Source organism: Bidens hawaiensis, unplaced genomic scaffold (genome assembly GCF_021521415.1).
Source record: "Bidens hawaiensis isolate Kalapana, Puna unplaced genomic scaffold, B.hawaiensis_p1.1 tig00007607_1, whole genome shotgun sequence".
Lineage (NCBI taxonomy): Eukaryota > Viridiplantae > Streptophyta > Magnoliopsida > Asterales > Asteraceae > Bidens > Bidens hawaiensis.
The window spans coordinates 714,611-720,804 of record NW_027491529.1 but is presented as its reverse complement, the minus strand read 5'-3'; positions in this window follow the sequence as shown (position 1 = coordinate 720,804).

Here is a 6,194-nt window from a genome sequence, read left to right as displayed (position 1 = left end):
CATATCTGTCTATTGGCCTATCAACAAGATCCCACACATGTAGGTATCTTAACTATGCCAGTTCCTCTTGCATTGCTTCTATTGTCTATAAGTGCTTGAGCAATGTTCTTTGGCTCTATTTGGGATAGAAAACAGGAGTATAGACAGATGTTTTCAATCTCAGAATGACTCCTTGTGACTCTTTCATGCAAATTTCCAATGATGTTTTCAGAAGGATGATTCTTTTCCACATAAGGAGTTTGTACAATAATCAAACTCTGCAGTCTCATCCTTGTGACTCTTTCATGCAAATTTCCAATGATGTTTTCAGAAGGATGATTCTTTTCCACTTAGGTTTCCGAAGGAAACCTTGTGGTTCATATCCATGTTTCAATAAGAACTTTTCATCACCTGTCAGTTCTGTTGATTTCTTTCTTGAAAAGACACCTTTGTTTCTTATCTTTTCATTTCTAGGTGAGCCTTGAGATTCATCAGACTTGACTGATTGAGTATCTTGTTTGATTTTCACAAGCTGATAGTTCTTTTTGGTCACATTTTCATGCTTCTTAGGAGACATACTTCTTCTTGCTAATTTTGTCACTTGCTTCTTTGTTTTGACATCAGTTTTCTTCTCAATCCTTGTCTCCTTTGCTAATTTCTTTTCATCTTTGTTCATAGTTTCATTTCCACCCATTTTTCCTTTACCCAGATATACATCATACTTCTGTTTGTACAGGACAAAGTCTTGGCCATACTTTGTTCCATCTAGGACATGAAATGGTTGAAATTTCAATCTTTCATTACATGAGTCTGTGTGATGTCCATATTCATCACACTTCTTGCACCATACCTTGCCTTTGAATATTTCATGTTCTTTTGGTTTCTTGAATCTTTCACTTGGCTTAGGTGACTTGACTCCAAGAGTCTTCTGATTCTTTAAGCTATCAAAATTAATTGAGAATGGCACAAACTCCTCAATCTTGATGTCTTGTCTTTCAAGTTTGCTTTTGACAAAGACAATTTTCTTCATAATCATAGGTTCTTCATCACAGCTTTCTCTAACCCTTGACTATCTCTTCTCATATTCTTCCATAGTTTCCACTTCTCCAACATCCAACACCTCATGACTAGAAAAGACTGGATAAACTGGGATAAATTTTTATGTATCAACTTCTTCAGTCACCATCTCCCTTTTATTTTGTTTTAGCCTTTCCAATACAGCCTTGCTTGGTGGCCAGACTGCATTGTAGCTTATCTTCTTCCTTTCACAAATGTCAAAAGAAACATGTTCTCTTTTCATTTTATCATTCAGTTTCTTCATTCTTGGTGTGACTGGTGGATACTTTGGAAGTTTATCAACTGATTCAGGTTTCTTGTATTTTCTTCCTCTTTCAGCAGCTTTGATTTCTTCCTCAGTAATTGATCACTCAAATCACTCAAGTCATCTTGGTTCAAATCAACTGACTCAAGGTCATCTTCAGAGACTTGAACTCCAATTGACTTTTCTTCTCTCAACTCTTTCTTCACAACAAACTCTCCTTCTTCACTCACCTCAACATTCTTGTACAAATCCACAAGTTCTTCTTTGTCTTGAAAGACATCTTTGAATTGTTGTAGATATGCATTTCTCTTCTGTTTATCAACTTTTGGCATAAAGTTGTTGTTGAAAGGTGGTGGAACTGCTTTATACTTGTGTTCTTCCTTAACTTGGTTTAAGATTCCACAAATGTTTCCAGTGGAGATCAAGTTCTTCAAGAATTCATTGTCAGCTTGCAGTTTTGTGTTCAGCACCTTCTCTTCTATAATCATTTTCTTCAACCCATCTATTTCAGTTGTGAATCTTTTTTGAGTTCTGTAACTGTTTACACAGTCTTCTTTCAAACTTTTCATTCTTTCTTCACTCACTATTTCACTTGCCTTATATGCATTGATGATACTTTGTTTCCTAAAACACTCACGTTCTAGCTTGACTACTTTTGTTTTCAATTCATTGATAATTTCATTTAAATCAACAGTAGGAGCAGAGTGTACCTGAGATGATGATCCAGTTTCTTTCTCAATTATGGCCATGAATGCCACATTTTCTTTCTTGATATCATCTGCAATGTCCTCTTCATGATTGCTCCAACCAAAATTTCCTTCATGTTGTGTTGTTACAGCAATATTTCCTTGATTTCTGATCTGGAACAGTGTTGTTTGGAACATTTTGAAGGTTTTGGTTGTTGTTTCTCTGAAAACCTTGATTTTGAGGCACTCCTTGATCATGATTGTTCATTTGAGGTTGGAAGTTGTTGAAGTTGGGATTATAGTTGTTGTTGGGATTGTTGTTGAAGTTGTTGGTGTTGGGTCTCTGCTGATATTGAGGATGCTGATTTCTTGGTTGGTTCTGAAATCGGTTCACTTGGAAGTTTCTTGGCATATTACATTCTCTTGCAAAATAACGAGGCTGTTGGCAATTATAGCAAATGACCTTTGACTTGTCAAAACCAATTCTTTCATTTGGACATGATAGGAGTGACCTACCAGTCCTGTTGTAAAGCCTTTTGCTTCTAAGACCCAACATAGCTGCTTGCCACTTCAAATCCATATCCTCCAAGTCATCAGCATCTATCTGCTCAAGATCATCTTGTACTACACTTGTGTGAATTAAATTCTTTGCAACAAATGCATTATATGACTCAGTAAACATTGAGAGCAGAGCCTGTGTATCATTGTTTTGACCATTTCCACCATTAGTATGTGGAACATTCCCACTTGCCATTGAGGCAGAATCAGTGTCATCAATCAGCTGCACATTAAACCTCTACTGATTTTCTTGATTACTTGTGCTACCACCAATGAAAGACTTTGGAGTATCAACATTATGCTCAACTGGTTCTTCAATAATGGGAATTTGCTATTGATTCTTGGTAGTCAAATTACCCATAGGTGCAATCAATGCGTTTGAAATATTAAAGCAGGGTCTTTCTTCTCTAATCATTTCATTGTCTATCATCTCTATCTCTGCAGCTTGAAGAAAGCACACTACATCATCTACTTTTAGCTCATTGAAGTTGTGCTTTGTAAGGATGAACTTGCAGGCAGTATACCATTCCTTTGGCATAGAGTTGAGCAGCTTGGTATTGAGGTCAAAGTCAGTCATGACATAGTCTGCGGTTATGAGATCATTCACAATTGCTAAGAACCTCTCCAGAATAGATTTCAACCTTTCTCCTTCTTTATACTTAAATCTTTCTAGCTGCTACTTCAATCTCTGCTTCTTGATGTTTTTGAGCTCAACATTTCCCTCAAACATTTCAAGTATTGCATCATACATTGCCTTGGCATTGGGATGATATGCAACTTTTTAAGTATTTCCCAAGGCAGACCTAGCTTCAACATAGCTAAAGCCTTGTCATCTACTTTTCTCATTCTTTCTCTCACAACAGCAGTTGTTGCTGGATTTGCACCTTCCTCAACAGTAGCTTGTGGACCATTCTTGATGGAGTTCCACATATCAACATCATTGTAGCATACGGCTGCTTCAAAGAGTACTTTCCACTTGGTAAAGTTTTCCTGTCCATACAATCTTGGTATCTTGTTAGTAGACACTTCTTGTTCCTCATATCCAGACATTTTAGAAAATTTAAAATTAGTTTCTTTGTAAAAACAGAGTTTCAAAATAATCAGATCTGAACATAGATTGTTCAGATCTGATGTGTCTGATGTGATTAGAACAAGATTTATATATGAAGATTAAAGCTTTAATTGAAATAAGGAAGAGAAAACACCGGCAGATTGTAGATCTGGAAGAAAAATGAAGAACAAAGCTGCTGACGTCACTTTTCAATGTAACAGTGGTCTGCTTACGTCATTCTTCTTCAAATCTTCAATCAACAACAATCTTTCCAAAATAGCAGTAACAAGCTCTGATACCACTTGTCTGGTCCCCGAATTTCAGCTGGATCGTACTTAATCATGTCATAACTCACACAAATAGATGTGTTGACAAGGGAGTTAATGACGGGTTGCTATATTTAGAAAGATGTCCGTTTGTTAAAGGCGGAATCAATAACAAACATACGGTTGCTAAATCAGTATTCAAAAGTAATCAACACAAACAAGATTCACTCAAAAAGATTTCCATTTATATAATATCAATCATACAAATTGGATAATCGATTTAGGGTTTCTTGAAGGAAGGTTTATTCGTACTATTTTAAGACAGTCGTCACACACATAATATTCTTTTTTAATTAATGTGTTTTTCTTCCTTGGGCGGCGTGACCTAAAACATTCTATTTATAGGCCTGCCACCCTATGACAGCTGTCATTCCTTCTAGAAACCCTAAACGTAAATACATATTCAAATTACATAATCAAAAATATTCTAAGTGTAAAACAAGTTTTCCGGGTAGGCTTTGCATCAGTCTTCATTTTCCGAGTACGCTATGTACTCTGCCATCCTTCACAACTTGGTAACATAGAAGTATGCCCGAGATCAGTTTCCGAGTATACTTTACTTGAAGAGTATTTTACCAAGTAAAATACTCACCGGGTAGACTTCAGTCTTCTTGACTTTGCCAGACTTTTCCCGACAAACCCTTACGAGCAACCTTGTTCTTCAATGGTCCATTTCAACTCTTTGCTATAAAATAACTTATTAGCAAAGTGTACTCGGGAGTACTGTTCCTTGCTTGAGTTGAACCTTGCCCGATATTAGTTAGAGATATTCATATAAATCATCAAGCTTGTTCGGACCACAATTATTAATGAATATCTTACCCGGTCTTCCAATCACATGGCTTCATGGACTTGGTTAGCCAAGAGCTTACTCAGGAGTGAACCTTACTTGGCTATGAAGAACAGACTTGCTTGATAAAGTGAACTTTGCCCGGATTTACATAAACTAGTGAACCTTGCTCGGTAATGCACTAATTTGCAAACCCTGTTCGGATATCCACTAAAGAAGACTTCTTGAAGATAACCTTGCCCAATAGACAAAATATCATACCCGACTAAGTAAAAGCTTGCTCAGAGGTCTAAGGTGTGCCCGGATCCACACTTAGCGAATTCTGAGGAGGTTGAGAAGATTTCAATCTTCCATATACTTCATTTTGGTCAAATCTTTGACTCAACATTATATAATTTTACTATTCTATGTTTTTTTTATTAAAATTGGTTTATTTCACATAAAAATCAAATGTTTAATTGTTATAAGTTTTGGACAACCATCCAACAACGGTAATTTTCATTGTCGTCCATGTGGTATTACATGTTCATGTGCATCAAATCTAGATAAATACTATTCAGAAAATATATGTGAATATGACTAAAATATCTTATGGCCGTCGTCATCCAAAACATATAATGGTTTCATGTTGTTTGGGATGTTTTGTTACTTTGAAAAACTGAATCTGTTTTTTATATTTAAGATAATGTTTTTTAAGTTTTAAAGCACTTATTCAGTTTTTGTGGAGTAGCATTGTTTTAAACTTTTAATATCTGGCGCTAATATATATATATATATATATATATATGTTAAACCCAAATATTAATTTATATTTCTTTATAATATAATATATTTATTTAAACTTTGTGTATTGTTTATTTAAGTATTTATATGAGCTGTATCCATTTTTAACACTATTATTCTTAAAATATAAATCCTTATATCAAATTAATATTATTACAAAATGAATTATGTTTTTAGTAACAATCGTGTGTTATTAGTGAAAAAAGTTAATCAAATAAATTTTAAACACTATATAGAAGGAAAGTTTTTTAGATTTATGTTGCACTTTCTAGACTGAAACTAGAGATGAAGTCAATCTTTTAATATTTAATAAATAGTGTAACTACAAATGTTGTATATGAAAAAGTTTTTAGAGATTAATGAAAATTTACCATCTAATTTTCTTTTTCTTTTTTTATTTTATGAAAGTTTTATTTTATTCAACATTGTAATACATTATTTTGTTCTTTTGTTAATATAGTTTACCCAATCCGTGTATACACGGGTATTTAACCTTGTATAGTATATATAAAAATAAGTAATTGCAACAAGTCATATAAGAATATCAAAATAAGCAAATGAGCACGTATAAATGAGATGTCGAGAAGCATAAAGCTATATCTATTGGAGTATGATCATACTATTCTGATATTATGTTGGACCTCTCCGAATGCAGTTCACGTAAAGCATGTAAGAACATAAACAAGTATGGTATACAATT